This window comes from Delphinus delphis, chromosome 7 (genome assembly GCF_949987515.2).
Source record: "Delphinus delphis chromosome 7, mDelDel1.2, whole genome shotgun sequence".
NCBI lineage: Eukaryota > Metazoa > Chordata > Mammalia > Artiodactyla > Delphinidae > Delphinus > Delphinus delphis.
Window position 1 is genome coordinate 28,701,841 of NC_082689.1, and position 20,381 is coordinate 28,722,221.

The 20,381-nt window shown below is 40.4% G+C and overlaps 1 long non-coding RNA gene across 1 annotated transcript in view; it reads left to right on the plus strand.

Moving 5' to 3' along the window:
* LOC132428409 (uncharacterized) overlaps positions 1 to 20,381 on the plus strand; it is a 184,438-nt gene that overhangs the window by 8,791 nt on the left and 155,266 nt on the right. The window contains exon 2 of the long non-coding RNA XR_009520113.1: positions 667 to 718. This is a non-coding gene — a long non-coding RNA (uncharacterized lncRNA). The remainder of the gene's footprint in view (positions 1 to 666; positions 719 to 20,381) is intronic.

Genomic DNA, 20,381 nt, shown 5'->3' on the forward strand with positions numbered 1-20,381 from the left:
CTGTGCAGCGCAGCCAAAAAAATAAATTAAAAAAATGTTGGCACTTCCCTGGCAGTCCAGTGGTTAGGACTCCGTGCTCCCAATGTAGGGGGCAAGGGTTCAATACCTGGTCAGGGAACTAAGATCCTGCATGCCACATGGCATGGCCAAAAAAAAAAAAAAAAAAAAAAGTAACAAATGTGGAGGAAAAAATTTTTTTAAAAAGTACCTATCACACTACTTGTCATTATTTGTTTAAATGACTAGTTCTGTGCTAGACTGTAACTTCGGTGAGGGCAGAGATTGCATCTGCCTTATTCACTGCTATATCCTTAATACCTAGCATGGCGTTTGGCACGTTGGAGGAGTTCAATAAAATGTTTTTTTAATGAATAAAAGTGATATTTCTATAGAATATCTGCAATCATACCCATGCATTAAGGTGAATTTTCTTATGGCCAGACTAGTCCATCTTTTTAGAAATGCGAAAGATAATTTTCTTTCAGCCTGCCTTCCAGCTGTTGGGTTTTTATGTTAGCATTTCTTATGCCATAATGCTAGTTTTCAATTAGTGACTGTTTCTGCTTCAGATTCAACTAACGTTCAACTGTAATGTAGCAGATGTCTCTCTGAGGTCTTTCATATATGTCTGCTAATTTAAATTAAGACAATTTCTTTGGGTTTCAGCTTCTTCAGCTACACAGCCAAGATACCTGATTGACTTGTGCAAGATCAGACTGTAAGTTTGAGAATTGGGGTTTGAATTTAGAACTTCCAATTCTAAATTTAGCTTCCTTTTTTTCATACGTGATGTTGCCTTTCTGTTCCTATCTCTGATTCTTGTCTACTAGTCTTTGGTTAGCACCCATATTACTGAGCGACAAGCATATTTGATAATCTTATAAGCACCTCCTTCAAAAAATTTTTCCCCACTCCTTTGTTCTGTTTTCCAATTTTATTTATTTTCTTCCCATTTCCACTCTGCCAAATTCTCTCCCAAACAGTGGCACTCAGGGTTTATGAAAACATTTCTGGGGCCTGTCCTAATCTCATGTATGGATTAAGGGCTTTAGTGATATTTGGTTATTTCTATTATTATTCCTATACTATTATTATTATCTATTTGAGAAAAAGATATGAGAAGAATCCCAGGAATTGGAAACAGGACACATACTACTTGGGCTCCTGATCAAACAAGGTGATTGAACACATACTTTTTGCTTTGCTTATTCCTGGCACCCCACAGTAAAGGAGGAAGGAAAGTATAAACCCTTATGATAGATAGAATAATGGTCCTCTCATAAATACTCATGTATTAGTTCCTGGAACCTATGAATGTGTTATCTTACTTGAAAAAAAGGGCTTTGCAGGCGTAATTAAGTTAAGGATTTTGAGCTGCGAAGATTATCCTGGATTATGTGAGTGGGCCCAATGTAATCACAAAGCTGCTTATAAAGGAAAGAGGGAGACAGGAGAGTTAGAGTCAGAGAGAGAGAAATTGGAAGATGCTCAGCTGCTGGCTTTGATGATAGAGGATGGGATCACTAGCCAAGAAATGCAGACATCTTGTAGGAACTAGAAAAGACAAACAGATTCTCCCTTAGAGTTTCCTCGAGGAATGCGGCCTGGCCAGCACCTTGATTTTAGCCCACTGAGACTGATTTTGGGCTTCAGATCTCCAGAACTATAAGATAATAAATTTGTGTCTTTTTAAGACAGTAGGTTTGGGGCAATTTGTTACAGTAGCAATAAGGTACTTATACAAGCCCTCAAGGACAAAAAGAACAGAAAAGCAGACAATGGCAGTTGAGAGAATTCAGCACATGCTTAGAAGACAGGATAGATGGAGGAAGGGTAGCTGACTTGGCAGAGTGGGAGAAGCTGGTACCTAAGTGTCTGCAGAAGAGAGACCGGTGAGAAGGAAGCCAATTTGCCTGACAGAAATCCAGAAGGGTTCAGGAATTAGAGGCCATGCCTACTTTATCCCATTTGCAGAGCCTGGGAAAAGAGTACCAAGAGAGGCCTACAGAACATTTGTCCAAATATTTAAAAGTTATAAATCCAGCGAACAAACTGCTAACTAAAATATATTCAATCCTTCTATCTTGAGAAATGCGGAGAAAGGACCTCCATTTGGGGGTACTCCTGTGAATTTAAGGAAATTGTTCTGCATGAAAGAGAGAAACCAACTAACCACCAAACAGAAAGTCTGATATGTATGAATGTATTGAGATGAGATTTAAACAAGTAGTAGAGAATTTTGAATTGGTGATATGCGCTTAGGAAACTAAGTAAACGAAGAGAACAATACAATTATTAACTCCAGGGAAAACAAAAGGTTTGGCAGGAGAGGAAATGTTATCATATCTGCCACAGTTATCATATGGCTCAAATCTAATTAGAATACAAGGTCCCAATAATGTAAATACTCATTAATCTAATTAAATTTATGATATATAGTGAAAGGAGCACATATGTGGTGGGCATGCAAAGAAGGAGGATAGTAAACCCTCATTTCCATAGTGAAAATCAGTAAGTAATGCCTACAACAGAAATATCAAGTTACCACAATTAAAACATGTGTGTAGAGACGTGGAGGTGAATTCCAAAGAATTAGCTAAAATAATTCACAGTGGTTATCTCTGGGGAACGGTAAATATTCATTGAGAGAGCTTTGACTCTGCAAACTTTGAGCATGTATAACTTTGATACAACTAAATTCTTATTTAAAAGATGATCTTAAGGGGAATAAATATTGAAGATTCTTTCCTAGATTTGAAAAACATAAGAATTAAGCTTGAAAAAGATATTCAAATCTCTTGAAAAAGGCCCATATCAGAGCACACGACCACAACCTATTAAAAGCCTCTGGCAGGGGATGAAGGTACATACAAAGGACTAGAAATAAAAACAACAGTGGTCTTCTCAACAGCATCATTGGAAACTAGAAGACAATGTCTTAATGCTTTGTGATTCTGTGGGAAAATTATTTCAAATTCAGTATTCTATTATCTTCAGACATATTGATCTTTCTTGTCATGAACACTTTCTCAGGAAACTACTAGAAGATACGCATTACCAAAATGAGGTGGTAAAACCAAAACAAGAAGATCTAGGAATCAAGAGTGTTACCTGTCAGCTTAGGCTATGTTGCAGTAACAAACAAGACCGAACTCTCCATGGCTTACAATACAGGTTTCTTTCTTTTCACCCAATGTGTCCATCGTGTAGTTCTGCTCCTTGTCACCTTCATAATGGGACCCAGCCCGATGGAGCATCCTTTATCTGGGAAATTGCTAGTCTTGTGGCGGAGGGAAAAGAGATGATAGACCTCTTAAGCTTCCACCTTGGAATGTCACATGTCATTGGCCAAACAAGTCACATGGTCACTTCTGAGTTTAACAAGGCAAAAATGTCAAATCCTTCCATAGGATGGAACCTCACAAGTCATAACCAAGCCTGACATCAATGGGACACATATTGATATAATCGACCCCGAGGCAGGAGCTGCAAATATTTCAAACAGTAGTACAGTCTTTCTCAAAGGGAACCCCTGCATAGAAGGAGGCAGAGGGAATACCCAGGTCAGCAGCTGTGAGAAGAAGAGAGCCCCAGGAGGAAGGTCAGACTGGGGGGAGGGGAGATTGGCATTAACAGCTTTTCCGACAGGTTTGATTGTTAGATAGCTGCCACTCTGAGAAGGCACTGGAAGACAGAGTTGGGGTAGGAGACTGCTGTTTTCTCATCGGCTTTTTTTGTATGAAGTGAGATCTAAAGAAATATGTAATATAATAATTTAATATAAATTTGAATTATTTTTTAAATGGATGGAAATTTAGCTTTACTTTGATGTGTTTGTGTGTGCTTCTGGGATGTATGTGTCCTGTGTTTGTGGATATGTGTGTGATTAAGATGGTCCTTTGCAGACTGTAGTTGGGAATAGTTTGTTACCCATCTGCCACAAGGTGAGTATAGAAGTTGAGAATAAGCATTTATAAACTTTAATAGCAGTTCGGCAGAGTATTTTGTGTCTGTTGAAATCAATCATACAAAATTTGGGGGTTTATGTTTTGTATATTTTGGGTTTTTTTAACTTACTTTTCTAGTAACTCATTTCTATTGTAATTTACAAAAGTTTGCAGTAGATTGGAATTTTTTAAATTTGGTCCTTCACCACAGATAGTTTTAGAAGCGCTGATTTAGAGTATAAAGGGAAGGATTGAGGATGAATATATTTGAGAATTATTGTGCTAAAACAATCCGCAAATGACCAATGCCACGTTTTCTGACCATCCTTCTTCCTCCACAATTACAAATATGAGAATGTTATGTAGAAAGAACAGAAGCATATTGAGGTCAGCATTTGCTGTCCTTCCACAATAAAGTTGTTTATGATATTTTCCTCTTCCTTCATCTTACTCTCTCAATAAAGCACCTGGAAAGAGACCAGAGAAAACAGTGGTATTTTCCAAGAAGCCATGGGAAACAGCATTAGTAACCCCGAGAAGGTGGAGACATTTGACTTTCTAAGGACAACTGTTTTCTTTTTTGCAGTCCTATCCAAATTCTGCAGTTTTGACTGCAGTACTCTCATACTAGTGTTAATAGTCAAATATCTAAGGCATTAGTAATAATAACATAAAAAGATAGGGTTTCTCTTGCCTTTTTAACAGTCTTACTAGGTTCTTAGGTCCTTTCCCTTCAGGATTTATGCCTTTGCTACCTGATGCTTATTCAAAGAAAGCAAGGAAAACATCCACACTAAATGTCTTTCGGGGCTTAAAAACTGATGCTTACTGTGCTGAAGTAAAATATAATTTATCATAGGATGTACTTCAGAAATACCAGAGCACATTTCTTCTCCAGAAGAGTAACATTTCTTTCAATACTGGATAAAAAGAATGAAGTGGTCATTAATTCTATCAATCTTAATGCTGATGTTCACCTTGATAAAACTTTTCTGATCTCTGTATTAGTTGTGGTTCAGTCATGTATGTTGCCTTGGTGACACTGGAAAACAACACAGCTGATTCATACCCTAACAGGAATTGCTACTCCTAACTCAGGTACAGGATACAGGGGTTCAAACTGCACTCTAAGAAGCATCCCATCTCTGCATAGTGAAAGGCTATTGGAGGTTCGCTTGTGAGGTAGGAGTTACTGTATCTCCTAAGACTGCATCAAGGTATCTGATTTTTGTGTTCAGATACTTAATGAGTGATTCTCAAGTTTTCTATCTTTTTCACACACAGTACATTTCCATCAGCATCCAAAGATGGAGTGGGGGAAGGGACACTGTCTATTTTCAAAAGTTCCTCCCAGCTAGACTTTTACCCCCCTCCTTCTGCAAGGAATTTAGAAAGAAGTTACTTGTTTGAATATGTAAGGATGGTGGGGAAGGAGAGAATAAATCTTTTCATCTGTATACATCCCAAGGCTGCAGATGAGAATAAGAACCCTTAAAAATCTCAGTGTCATGATTGCCAGTGTCCCTTCTTTGTGTAGACAGTTCTTAGCAAAGAATCTAGTCCTGTCAGCTAAATTCTTATATTTTAGTATTTGACACACTTTTTTTTAAGGGACCTGTCAAAAATGACAGTGATTTGGTCTATGTTTCTGTAAACTGCATTAACGACAGTGTTACTTCTTCCCAGGAAATATCTTCTTGCCAACTGAATTTAGAGGATGCGCTTGCTCATGCCTCCTTGCACAAGCAGATTTTATATCATTAGGGTCTTGCATTTGTAGATCAGGAAGAAAAACTTTGTTTCATCATAATCCATTGGTTTGAGCAGATACTGTCACAGTTCTGAGATCCTCTTAAGAGATCCCTTAGTACATGTATTCTCAAACTATGAATGAGGGTTATAAACATCAGTGAAACGGAATTGAATTTACTAGAATTTGGTGTGCTTACAGCCCTGGTTCTTATTCTAGGTTCACAGAGTCTCCCCAACTAGACTGATCCTTTTCCAGGATGGACTACATCCCTTTTCCCCCCACTCCCTACCTTCCAGTACAGTTACCCTGTGTAGATTCATATAATGAATCTGCAAATGTTACTGTTTAATATATTATTGTCTAATACTCTGTAAATGTCACTGACATCTGTTCTATGGTACATTGCTAAATGGTTTTTGTAACTGTGGATTTTGAGCCCAACCAGTAGAATGCTTTTGTAATTGTGTGTCAGAGTTTCTCGTATTTTTTCTGGGAAGCCGGAACTGAATCATTTTCAGGACTTTTGTATAACCTAGTGTGTCATCTTTAGTCCAAGGTTAAACAAACAGCGTATGCTCTTGTGACCTACGTGATACAAGGTATGAGAGAGCTATAATCAAAACACTCCCTGAGTGGCTCACTGCAGCCCAGGAATGTTTATTGGAGTTACCCGTAATACAGCGTGAAGCCAAAGGAGTTGAGAAAACACCCTCTCTTTCTTTCTGTTAGGGCTTGCCCTAAGTTGTAGCTTCACTGTCAGAGCTTGCTGCACACACAGAGGCAGGGCACCTGGCACGTGAAAGGAAGTAAATCACCCATTCATGTATTGTCACCCTTTAGACTGTAAGTGCCTCAAGCCCAGGGACAAAATTTTACTCATCCCTTTAGCCCTGCACCTCCTTCTATGCCTGTTTTTTGACCTGATCAGAGGGAACCAAACAAAACCCAAAACATAAAACCCAGGACAGAAAAGACTGGAATTAGAGGTCTATGTGTAGCAGAGAGAGCAGCCATGCTTGGGGTAACATGTGGAGCATGTGTGGAAGACCCATGCTAAAGATTTCATTCTTAAAATTCTTAAAGGTGAGGAATTATTAAATAAGAGGCTGATAATATTTTTTCCAAGGGGAAAAAAACAGCAAAGCACAAAGATCATATGGGACATACAGAAGACACATAAGTTTTCTTCATTATTTTGAGCTTTCTCTTAAACGGGGTGAAATTGGTAGCTACTTCATAGGATTGTTGTGAGAAGTGAAATAAAAATTTCCATATATAGCACTTAGCACTGTCGCTGGCTCATTATGGCTAGTAAATATTAGTTATTTTTATCATAATATTTCATTGTATCCAATTAAAAGATATTGTTTGTGTCACTAAGAAAAACACTCCCCGTTAAACTGTTACATGGTGATTTCTTATCACCAAAATTATTTTCTATTTCTTGAAATTTAGGTCTATCTAGATGGATTTTTAAAATAATATTTTATTCTCAGGTCATACATGAAAAGGTAAATGTAAATAAATTATTTGAGGTATTTCTATAACTTTTTCATGTTCAGAGTCTAATTCTTCAGAATCACTTTAAGACTCAGAGACATTAATTTCTGTGTTTTTCCTCACAATGTTGTCTGTGATATCAAGTATTGGGAATTTGAAATGGAGCACTTCTAAAATGTGCCCCTCTGCTGAATCCCAGATTTTCTTTCAAACCACTGACACCCACTCTTCTTGTGCTTATTCCGTCTTACCAGAAAGTATCAACAGCACATTTTCAGATAACAACCAAATTCCTATTCTTTCGTGAATTCCATGGAAGCATGGTCTTCCCACGTTAGTTCATGACACCTCCATTGTAGTAGTTGCTCAGGACAAAATCCCTGGAGTCATCTTTGGCTCTCCTCTGTTTGTTATGCCCCACCTCTGTTTTACCATGATGCTAAATCCAAACTCTGGGTCTCATTTACCCCTCTCTACATTACTTCTCTGGCCTGGGGCATCATCCTCTCTCACTTATAATTACCTCCTAATAGGTTTTTCTGCTTCTGTCTTGGCTCCATTACAATTTTATTCTCCACATAATGGCCTGAATGAATCTTGCAAAATAAGTCAGATCATGTCTCTCCACTACTCAAAACCCAGCAATAGCTCACCATTTCACATAGAGTAAAAGCCAGTGTTTGTAATGGCCCCCAAAACCCCCATGATTGATGCTCCCTGCTTCACTTCTCTCTTCCCCTCCTACTCCCTTCTGGGGCATTTTGCTCCAGACTCACTGGCCTCCAGGCTTTTTCTCAAACTCACCAAGCATATAGCTGCCTGAGGGTTTTTGCTCTAATTCTTTCCCCTACCTGGAAGCCTCCTCTTTTGGGATCTACAGAGATAATTCCCTCACTTCCTTTGAGTCTTCGCTCAAATCTCCTGTTCTCACAGAAGCCTACCTTGCCACCCTAATTAATACTATAACCTGAACCTTCCTCTGTATCCTAGTCCACCCTAGACCCCTTAACCCACTCCATGTTTTCTTTTTCCATAGCACTTATCATTATAACATACTATAAAATTTACTTACGTATTATAGTTTATGTATCATCTATTTCTCCTCACAAGGGTAGGCAACTTTGATTTGTTCACTGATGTTTCCCAGGTGCTCAGAATGGTACCTCATCTGCATTCATTCAATGCTTGTTGAATTTTACTGAATGGTGATAAATCCTATTACTGAGGTCCATGCAAGGTGCCATGGCCCACAATGAGCAGGCTAAAACTTTGTGAAGGACCTAATGCCTCAGCTGAACTTTTAAGGATAAATACAGTGAGGCAGCTAAAGGAATCATGAGAAACAATGAAGTTACAGATGCAAAATACTCCTTTAGGTATTGTTTCAGGTGGATATTTAGATTGGACTCTACCTGTTGATTACAGTTCCGGGCATGAAAGTCAATCCCCATAGGTAATACATTTTGCAAAAAAATTTCAACAAAGCTTATTTTCATCTCAGTGTACCACGTTATCATAGTGAGCATGGATAACATTTCATGGTCAGACTGCATGGGTCAGGAATTAGATCAATCGAGGTGCCAGATCTTTGTTTTGATCAACAGAGTAATCAGTAATGAAAGTGTTAGGGTTCTGCTAACCAAAATAGTAGTTAAGGAAGTTTACAGTCTTTAGAAAGGAATGCAGTGACATAGAGATTTTTCTCATTTGAGGTGTTCTTTCAGCATAGACCAGGGATTGTCCTCAGAGATAGAGCCTTATCTATTTTGGTACATGGGGTAAGATACAAATTCACTCTCAATCAGCTTTGTAATTTCTGATGTATGACTTATGTGTTCTTAAAAATTTATGCCAGCTAGTGGCTTCATATTTAAATAATTATTCTTGATAATTAGATGTCAAGCTCAGTTGTTTCTAGCTGTTGGAGGAGTATATGTGCTGTCAACATGTAAATGTAACACACTTTAGAGTTGTGCATGCTTTAGAATGTTTGCTTGTGCCCTTTAAATTTCAGTAGACAGATACAAAGCTCTTTCTCCCTTCCTAATTTTGACTCTCTTCATAGAATCACCTAAGCTCAGTCTCTGGGTGGCACACAGTAATCAATATACGTTATTTGAAAGACTGAATCAAATATATTTTGATCCAGAAGAAACATATACTCTAAGCCTTAGGGACTTGGGGAAACTGAACTTACTGTACTCTTTTGTACCTGTAAAATAGGGCTCATCATACTTCCCATCTGAGTCTTCATGAGAACTAATATACGTAATAAGAGTTAATATATGTAAGTCTTTGGCATATTTCTTTTATTAATAGACTTTATTTTTTAGAACAGTTTAGATTTACAGAAGTGAGCAGATAGTACAGAGAATATATACCTACATCTCCTCCCCTCACCCCATCCCAAGCCTGGTTTCCCTATTATTAACATCTTACATCAGTGTGGTATATTTGTTACAATTATCGAGCCAATACTGACATCTTATTATTAATTAAAGTCTGTAGTTTATTCAGATTTCCTTAGTCTCATTTACCTAATGTCCTTTTCTGTTCCAGGATCCCATCCAGGATACTAGGTCACATTTACTGGTTGGGTCTTCTTACGTTCCCTGTGACAGTCTCTCAGACTTTCCTGTTTTTGATGATTTTGACAGGTTTTAGGAGTACTAAAGGTACTTTAGTATATTCAGGTACTTCAGGTATTATATTGTAGGATGCTCCTCTATTGGAATTTGTCTTTGGTGCATTTTAAGGTATGTAAAAGTGTTAGTTATTGTTATTGTTGCTTCATATTTAGATTATGTTGTGGAACAGAGGTAGGATGTGATGGGGAGATAGTTTTGCTGGACGTAAAAGAAAGATTATTTGAGGCTTGGTCATTTTATCAGTGCTTAAAGACTCTCTGGAAAAAATGTGGTTTTCCTACATCCATTCTTTTATCTCTCCATTTGATTCAGTAAATATTCACCAAGTCCCTGTTGTGAGGGTAGAAGTGTGTTGGATGCTGGGGATTCAATGATGAACAAAGCAAAACTGCCCTCACGGAGCTTCTAGTCAAATAAGGAGACAGCTAATAGGCAACTAAAAAATTGAACAATCTAAAGAATAACTTGTGACAAGTGAAGAAAAAATATTCTTATATTAAAGAACATCTCAGCTGGTGAGGGGAAGGGGGACTACTTTATTCGAATTATATATTAGTTAGGAGCAGATTTAACTGTGAGGGGCAGAAAACTTTAAAAACAGAAGCTTAAGATAGGAATTTCTCTCTCATGTTCAGGAAGTCAGGGAATCAGTCTAGAACTAATGTGGCAACTGCATAGTATCAGGGTCCTGGGCTCCTTCCATATTGTTTCTCTCCTGCGCATGGATTCATTTCCCAGGATCACTTCATGATCTAAGATATTTTCCAGGGCTGCAGCCATCATACCTGAATTCCAACTAGCATGAAGGTGAAAGAGGCAGAGAAGGGAACACCCACTTTCCCATTTCTGCTTACTTTTTGCTGGTCAGAACTTAGTCGTGGCCTTACCTAGCCTCCTTACCTAGTCTTTATCCAGGTGGCCAGGTATACCAGTTAAGCATCAGAAGTGTTACTGCCATAGAACAGTGGTTCTCAAACTTCAGCGTGCATCAGACTCAACCTGTAAGACTTGTTGAAATACAGCTTGCTGGGCCCCACCCCCAGAGTTTCTCTTTCAGAAGGAGGCCAAGAATCTGCATTTCTAACAAGTTCTCATGTGTTGTTGATACTGCTGGTCCAGGACCACACTTTGAGGGCCACTGCTGTAGAAGAAGCGGAGCATGGATATTGGGAGAGTGGTCTCTGATTCGGAGCATAATTTGGACTTTGATCATTTACATTTTTGTATTGAGACAGATTATGCTTTCTGAGGCCAAGTATTTCATCTCTGGTGTACCAAATCTGGGTAGCTGTACACAATTCAGTCATTTTTGTATAAGGTCAGTATTTTGGTTATCTACTGGTAGGTAACAAATTACCCCAAAACACAGTAGCTTAAAGCATAAATTTGCTTATGATTCTATAGGCCTGCAATTTGAGCAGGACTCAGTGGAAAAGGCTTGCCTCTGCTCTACATGTGTTGGCTGGTCATGACTCGGGCTGGAGGATGCAACAGGGCCTCACTCACATGTCTGGGGATGGCTGTCAGCTGGGCACCATGGGGCTCCTCTAAGAGACTCTGTCTAGCAGTACAGCTTGGACTTCCTTACCTGGAGGCTTGGGGCTCCACGAGGATGCCTAGAAATCACACTGAGTCCCTTCTGCCAAATTCTGTGAGTCAAGCAAGTCACAAAGCCATCCCAGATTCAAAGGGAGAGGAAATAGACTCCACTTATTGATGGAAGGAGTAGCGGAGTCACATTGAAAAAGAGCATGCAGTTGAGGGGAATTATTGTCTGTCTCTAGCAATAGTCTACCGTAGTCAGGGCTGAGAATGTCTATATTACAGCAGGAATCCCTAACAATTGTAAATATGGACATAGACCTGTCAACCATTGTGTTTTACCCCTACCAGGACCAGAGTATAATGTGGATAAGACATTTCCAAAATATTTTTGTGCACCGGTAGAAAAGAAGTATGACAAGATTAAACAGGAGTTTAGAAAGGATTTTTTTGTTATTGAAAACACTTTACCATACCTTTATCGATCTAAAAGTTCACACACGAGGAAGAGAACGCAAGTTGTAAATAAATTCACAAATATTTTTCTGCTGGCCTTTAGACCCATGGCTCTTTTTTTTTAAATTTTTTTCTTAAGTTTTGAATTTATACAGCATGTTTTTATTAGTTATCTATTTTATACATATTAGTGTATATATGTCAATCCCAATCATCACCCCCCCCCCACTTTCCCCCCTCGGTATCCATACATTTGTTCTCTACATCTGTGTCTCTATATTTCTGCCCTGCAAACCGGTGCATCTGTACCATTTTTCTAGGTTCCACATATATGCGTTAATACGATATTTGTTTTTCTCTTTCTGACTTACTTCACTCTGTATGACAGTCTCTATGTCCATCCATGTCTCTACAAATGACCCAATTTCATTCCTTTTAATGGCTGAGTACTATTCCATTGTATGTATGTACCACATCTTCTTTATCCATTCGTTTGTCGATGGGCATTTAGGTTGCTTCCATGACCTGGCTATTGTAAATAGTGCTGCAATGAACATTGGGGTGCCTGTGTCTTTTTGAATTATGGTTTTCTCTGAGTATATGCCCAGTAGTGGAATTGCTGGATCCATGGCTATTTTGACTGAAAGTAGTGATCTCAACTTTTGAAAGTCCGTATCTTAAAAATAATGTTCTCATACCCGTATAACAGGAATTCATACTCTAAAAGAGGTCAAGTTTATAGTATATTTATACGTAGTATCATTTAGGACATGGGTAAGAGACATTCATCCCCCTGTGAAATCTCTACAAGTTCCTGAAATTTTCCAAGGAGTGATTCATTATTTGTTCCAAGCATTGCTCATTTTCACTGGATTCTTACATAGCAGATACTTCTGGGAAGGGGAGGATAGGAAGTCAGTAGCACTGTACTATGAATAATTTAGAGGAACAGTCTTCTCAGAGAATTCTGAGAGTCCTGGATGCCTTTGGAGGAAGGGGTTGCTGAAGCAGGAGCTAGGTGACATGGGGAAGGGAAGGATGAAGAATGGTAAGATGGGGTACTGAGCCACATGCCTGCTGCTGAGGTGGCATGCACTGGGCTTATGTGATGTTAAAACAACTGATTCCATACCAGCTCTTTATTTTAGAGAGAATATTTTGTTCCTATAATGTGATATTCACACACTATTTGTGTTTTTTCCCTAAACACTTCTCTACAAAGAATATTTCTTTACCCTGAAAATAACTCCAGCCGCCTGCTCTGAGGTCCTTCTCTAATAATAACTTTTAGCTGTTGTGCTTTTTCTTTGGAACGAGGTATCTGTTCCAGCCCTTCCTTCTCACCCTATTTTCCCAGGTCGGAGAGACAGCCTGGCATTCTGTTGGACCTCTGAAGCTGCCAGTCCACTGTGGGAAAAGTCCAGCTTGGGCGGAGACCATGCTGTTTGTTTGCCAGGTGTTGAATTGACCGCAGGGCGGAGCTGCCCTGCAGCCTGTGTTTTCCTTGTTTGGATAGCAAGCTTATTTACCTCTGACTTTCTTAAGGGTCTTTCATTTTAACCTTTGCCTTTACCCAGTGAAAACTAAATCCAGCTCAGAAGCCCTGATGAGTTACATTCTAGGGAGCTGCTTTTGTTTGAGGAGCTAATATAGTGCGGGACTGTGATTTTATTATTCCCACAGAAAGCAAGAGCCTGTTCTGTGGTTCAGATGAAAAGCTCTGTGACTAACAGGATTCTTTCTTCCTTTTCTCCTTTTTTTGGGTTACATTTCTCCCATTAGCTGCCAGGTCCTTTTGCGACAGTGCTGGCTGAAGTGATTTATCACGTAGAGAGAGTGAAGGAGAAGTGGGAACTGTCTGGTTGCCTTTCACCCCCTGACAGCGGGGCTTCTACTCCTGCCATCAGGGCAGGCCATCAGCCTGCCAGTGAGGTGGTGTGAGCTGAGGAAAGGAGACGTGACTCAGAGCTATTGCAGCTCTGGAGAAGTCCCTGGATGCAGGGCAGTGAGCCAGTGGGTGCAGTCTGCCTCCTGGTTTTCCCTCCTAAAGCCAAAGGCTCTTGAAAGCCAAGACTTAGTTTGTCAGCCAAACTAGAGATGGGTGTCCTTCTGTGGTAGTCCTGGGGATCTACTCAGTATGGATTTTACAGTTAGCCAGAGCCTGTTGCAAACTGGAACTAGAGCTGACCAGGCATTTATCCTCTCTTAAGCCTCTGCAAAGGCTTCCTTCACCACACCCCAGCTGGTTGGCAGGATCCCAGGGGATACCCACAGGCTGCTGAAGGCTTCTCGATGTTGGAGTATCCCATTTTGCACTCCGAAGTCACTGTTTCCCCAACCACTTCATAGAGACAAGCACTTTTTTTTTTGGAAAATATGTGACAGTTTGACACATCCAATTAGTAGCTTAGTGTCATGACAGTAGCTGAAGAACCATGTGATAAAAGCATCTCTAGTCTTGACAGCTTGCAAACGTCCACCTGAAAAACAGGTGAGCCATGGGCAAGAAATGTATTGGAGGGAAGTGCTAATTTGCTAACAAGATAGACCAACAAGATGTCAACAAGTAGAGAACAAAAATACAGTCTCTGGTATCCTCTTGGAGAAATCTCTGCTGATGAGTCCTCCACCTTCCAGCCTCTGTGCATGGGCTCCATCCAATGCCTAGAACTGCCCCAGTTTCTGAGCCAGTCCTGACAAGTAGGAACTATACCAGTGTACTATAAAAGTGTTACCAGGAAAATAGAAACCATGCTGAGTATTTGAATTGGGGGAATGTAATGCAGGTAACTGTTTATACAGGAGATGGAAGAGCTGAGAAGCCGAACAATGGATGGCGAGATAACTCAAAGAATAGCAACAGCAGGAAGCCACTGATACTTCTGAACTGGAACTCAACAGGGAAGAAGTGCTCTTTTACCAAAGTGCAGGAGGCACGAGGGTCATCTGGTAGAAAACCACTGTGGGACTGTCTGGTTGGAGCCACAGAGGAGATGGCAGAGACACTGCCCTATGCAGAGAGGGAGGGGGAGAAATACCCTGGGGAACATGGCTCGCCAAGGGTCAATCTCCTGGAATCCAGAGCAGAGCAGCAGAGGGTGAGGGCTAGCCCGGGCGGGGAGTCCCATGTGGATGTGTGTGGAAGGGAGTTCAGAATCAAGTCTTGCTGCGTGTGGACCTTGTGTCTTCAGTGCCAGGGATGACTCCTGGCTGCCATGAAATCTACCAGTAGCAGCACCTCCTGTCATAAAATAGTCTGGTAGAGTGTAATGGTTAAGATGTACAGTAGAGTTCTTGCTAGGCATGTGGGGCATATGAATGTATGCATTTTTTCAAAACTCATTGAACTATAATCTTTAAATTATACCTCAATAAAATATAAAAATACAGAAAGAGTATTAGGCTCTGGAGCCATACTGTCTGTATTTGCTACTAACTAGCTCTTATGGACTGAATTGTGTCCTTCCCCCACTCTCCCCCCACCCCCAAATTCCTTGTTGAGGCCCTAACTCTCAGTGTGACTGTATTTGGAGATGGGGCCTCTAAGAAGGTAATTAAGGTTAAATGAAGTCATAGGGTGGGGCCCTCACCTGATAGGACTGTGTCTTCATAAGATGAGGAAGATAAACCAGAGATCTCTCTCTCTGCGTGTGTACCAAATTAAAGGCCATGTGAGGACACAGCAGGAAGGCGGCAATCTGCAAGCCAGGAAAAGAGGCTTCACCAGAAATCAACCTTGCCAGCACCTTGATCTTGGACTTTGAGACTCCAGAAGGCTGAGAAAATAAATTTCTGTTCTTAACATCACCCAATCTGTGGTATTCTGTTACAACAGCCCGAGCTGACTAATACACTAGCTGTGCAACTTTGAGCAAATCACAAATCTTCTGTCAACCTTAATTTCTTCATCTCAAAAATGGAGATGGTAAAAGTTTTCCTTCATAAGGTATTTGGAAGAATTAAGTGAAATAAGAGTTTAAAGCACTTAGCATGCAGTAAGTATGCGTATGTAGCTCTTACTGTTCATACCCCTGAATTTCTGCCTCAGTATCCCTCCCTGGAATTCCAGGTCTCATCTGTCATCAGCTGCTGCCTCCCAACCCCCTAGCCTACACGGGGTCTTGCTGGTCCTCTCCCTGTGTTCTGCTGCTGGCATCCTTCAGCCACCACTTGGGGTCCTGCTGGCATCATTCACCTGCGTTTCTCTTTGCTGTCAATGCTCCACTTGCTGACACCATCTCCACTCTGAGAATGTTGTGTCCCTGTGCTTTTCTGCTTTGGTCCATCTACCAAGTGGCTCGTATGGCTGAGCCAGCTGTATCAGTTTCCCACGACCCCATCCCCTCTGGTCCTGGCTCCATCCCATCAGCCTGTGTGCTTAGGTTGGCCCAGCACACTTCCCATCTTCCTTAGCGCTCCAGGCTATTTACATTGACTCTTGAAGCTGTGGCTGGATTTTTCTGTCTAGAAATGCATTGGGCAGGGTAAAGGGATGAGCTTGCTTTGCAGCTGCGTTTGCATAGCAAGCACACCTTTATGTTTGTTTGTTTGTAACTTAGATTGTGGGCTTATTGGGTTGGATTTTAGGAAAAATAATGGAAACTATATGTTTAGGAGGGTAGGGGCCATGGTCACAGGCCGACTGGATACAACTTCCCAGCATTAGTTCTTCACTCAGCGCTTATTACTGCTTTTATTCGGGCCTTGGGATTTGTGGTTGTCTGACTGAGGTTTGTTGGGTGGTTTGTAAGCAGTGGTTCTCAGGTTTGCGATGACTCGTGTGTTAGTTTTCAACCGCCACACACCTCAAACTCAACAGCATCAGACAACACACACATTATCTCAGAGTTTCTGCAGCTTTTAGTCTTTTAAAAGTACAAAAATGATACAAGCTGGTTATAACAAGTTTAAACATTAAGAAGTTTATAAAGTAAAAATGATACATATGTCCTTCTGACTCCCCTCTATTCCACTTCTCCCCAGAAATAACTGCTGGTAGCCATTCAGTACATGCATTCATATTTTTCCGTGCTTAGATGAACGTACACTCATACACACATACGCACATTTTTTGTAAAACAAGAGTAAGCTCACACTTAAATTAGGCAGGACTTTTGTTTGCAAGTGATAGAAACTCTACATCAAATATTTTAGTCAAAAAGAGGAATTCACTGGCAGAAGACTCTAAACCACAGGACACACTCCCTCTGTCTTTGTCTCTGCTTCTCTCAGACCAGAATTCTCTACTAGCTGGAGCTCTCATTACCAACCTCCCCTGGCTTCTCCACACAGAGAGCTCATCCCTCTGCCTTCGCCTCTAAGTAAAATACTCCCAAGAAGTACTTTGGCTGTAAATAACAGAAAACCAAACTATCAGCAACTTAATAGGGGCTTATTCTTTTCATGGAACAAGATGTCTGGAGGTAGATGGTTCTGTAGCCCAGTGGTGCCATGGTTCTGGGTCAGTTTCTCGCATTCTCTTGGTCTTCCCCTCATGGTTGCAAAATGGGTGCAGCAGCTCAATGCATCATTGTTTCCCTTGACAATGTCTTTTTTTTTAACCTGACTTCTCTCAGAAGCAACGCCTGAGAGACGAAGGCTGTGTGCAGGGACTTGGGCGATGCTTGCGGGGAGCAGGAGAAAGGACGGGGGGTGAAGCAGGGACGGAGGGGCAGCTAATGTAAGGGCGCCCTACTGAGTGGGGCAGTGCTGCGAGTGAGCTAGTGCTAGATCCTGCTGGCCTTACGAAATATATCTCAGGACTGGGGGACCAAAGAGAAGCATTTTCCTATTGGTGTGGAAACGAAACAGTACGTCAACGAGCATATTTTCCAATCAGTGTACGTATATGTGGTATACACAGTTCATAGCTCATAGTATTTTGCTATACAGATGAGCCACCCTTTGCATTTTCTCCTATTAATGCACATTCAAGTTGCAGCCCTGCTTTTTTATCAAGTTGCCATAAGCACTGAAAGGGGCATGGCTTTGCCTCTTTTTTTTTTTTCTTTTTTCCAATCCCAGGACTGAGGAAATTTTATCCCATTTCAAGGTTTTGGCACCTTGAAAAATATAGCAATATTTCATCTTGCCAAAACACAACTATTTCAGACTAACCTATTCAGAATAAAAATAGAAAAGAGGTAAAAATAGCTTCTAAGTAGCCAAGTAGATGTCAAACAGTCACAAAATCCAGTGGAGTGAGCAGTGCTGTGTGTAGTGTCACTCTGGTTTTGTCTTAAATCTCACACATTTCACTTGTAAGAGAGGGCTTTACTGGGAGCCTATTTAACGTTTTACTTACAATTCTAACCAGTGTGGTATCCTAGTTACTATTTCCACAGCAAACGAGAAAGGGAAGGAAGCTGCTAAGGAAGCCACACTGACAAAATCAAAAAGTGACCACTGACAAGCAACAGAGGAGGCAAAAAAAACAAATAACAATAAGGAAAAAAAACCTTTAAAAAATGTCATAAACATGCAAAAGAATATTGTGTTCTATCTACTCTGTGGGACAGTAAATGGACTGAGGTTCACAGCCAAAAAGAATTGTTAAAACTGCATTCAGAGTGCTCTTTACAAGGCAAGGGAATGAATAATTTATTTTGTGCTGTTATATTCTTTCATGCAGTATTGACTCAGTATGATTATTCTTTATGTGTAATATATTTTAGAGAGATTTCCCAATAAGGTTTAAAGTGATGAAAAAAAGTTGATTCTAAAACCTCTGGGGAGAGGGTACGGAGAAAAGGGAACCCTCTTGCACTGTTGGTGGGAAGGTAAATTGATACAGCCACTATGGAGAACAGTATGGAGTTTCCTCAAAAAACTAAAAATAGAACTACCCTACGACCCAGCTATCCCACTACTGGGCATAAACCCTGAGAAAGCCATAATTCAAAAAGAGTCATGTACCACAATGTTCATTGCAGCACTGTTTACAATAGCCAGGACATGGAAGCAACCTAAGTGTCCATCGACAGATGAATGGATAAAGAAGATGTGGCACATATATACAATGGAATATTACTCAGCCATAAAAAGAAACTAAATTGAGTTATTTGTAGTGAGGTGGATGGACCTAGAGTCTGTCATACAGAGTGAAGTAAGTCAGAAAGGGAAAAATTAATACCGTATGCTAACACATATATATGGAATCTAAAAAACAAACAAAATGGTCATGAAGTACCTAGAGGCAGGACGTAGAGAATGGACTTGAGGACATGGGGAGCGGGGAGGGTAAGCTGTGACAAAGTGAGAGAGTGGCATGGACATATATACATTACCAAACGTAAAATAGATAGCTAGTGGGAAGCAGCCACATAGCACAGGGAGATCAGCTCGGTGCTTTGTGACTACCTAGAGGGGTGGGATAGGGAGGGTGGGAGGGAGAGAGACGCAAGAGGGAAGAGATATGGTGATATATGTATATGTATAGCTGATTCATTTTGTTATACAGCAGAAACTAACACACCATTGTAAAGCAATTATACTCCAATAAAGATGTTAAAAAAACTAAAATAAAACCTCTGGGGGAATTTTACTCTCCAAACAACCATTTTCCATGGAGTTTTAGCCAAGAAATTTCTTGCAGCAAACCAATTGGGCAGCCAGAGGAAATGATTTCTCCACCTCTGTGCACAAGGGGGCGATGTGCACCAGCCTTTGCCTGTAATTCAGGCCAGCGGTGCTCTTGTCTCGAGTGCACTTGCACGGTCACCATCCATCCTGGCACTGTGACGGATTAAGCTGGGTAGGCAAATATTAAAAGAGTTTTATCCATCCTCCTAGAACTTTTCCAGAAATGTTAGAGGTGAGCTGGAATGGAGGGGGCAAGAAAAGAATCCTTTACCAGGAAAAAAGGCATTTGGGAACTTTTTCTACAAAAGTTAAATAACTAGCAAACATGTCATTTATTTCTTGTTTAGTTTGTGTAATTAATAAACAGTAATATCCTAGCTGTGGCATCAGCCAACCAAGCCATTACTCTGTGTGTGTGTGTGTGTGCGTGCATGCTTGGAATTAACTAATAGTATTGAATAGATATTGTTTTTTGCTTTGTTCCAGATTCTTATAGTTTAATGCACTAATTCTTATATATTTGTAATCTTATTACTGTTCTTAATGTTACCACTCCATTTTGTTTATTCCTTGTCATTTCTTCCTCTATTCTTCCTTTTTCTGTTTTTTGGGTCTTACATGCTTTGTTAGAGAGAATAATGCCCCCCCCCCCGCCCCCGCACCAAAAGAAGTGCATGTCTGAATTCACAGAACCTGTGAATATGTTATGTTACATGGCAAGGGGAATTAAGGTTGTAGGTGGAATTAAAGTTGCTAATCAGCTGACTTTAAACTAAGGAGATTATCCTGGATTATCTGGTAGGCCAAAAGTAATCACAAGAATCCTTAAATGGGCAAGGCAGAGGCCAAAAATTTAGAAAAAGAGAAATGGCATTGTGAGAGAGACCTGCTGTTGATGGCTTTGAAAATGGAAGGGAGTCACAAGCTAAGGAAGGTGGCAGCCTCTAGAAGCTG